The following is a 306-nucleotide window of genomic DNA, read 5'->3' on the forward strand; positions in this document are numbered from 1 at the left end:
TGGGGGGGTGGGGGGGCGGGGGGGGTTTAGGGTTTGGTTGGTTTGATGGGGTTAAGGGGGTAGGGTTTAGGGTTTGTCGGGTGTTTATTAGGGTTTAGGGTTTAGGGTTTAGGGTTTAGGGTTTGTGTTGCAGGGAGACAGCCGTATTGCGTTGGGGATAGAGGTAGAGGGGGGAGGCGTAGAAGGAGAGTTTATTACAGTTGACCACAAACCCAATATGCCGCTAGAACAAGAACGTATCATCGTGAGGGTTTAGGGTTTAGGGTTTAGGGTTTAGGGTTTAGGGTTTAGGGTTTAGGGTTTGGG

Source organism: Eimeria mitis, genomic scaffold (assembly GCF_000499745.2).
Source record: "Eimeria mitis Houghton genomic scaffold, Emh_scaff4602, whole genome shotgun sequence".
NCBI lineage: Eukaryota > Apicomplexa > Conoidasida > Eucoccidiorida > Eimeriidae > Eimeria > Eimeria mitis.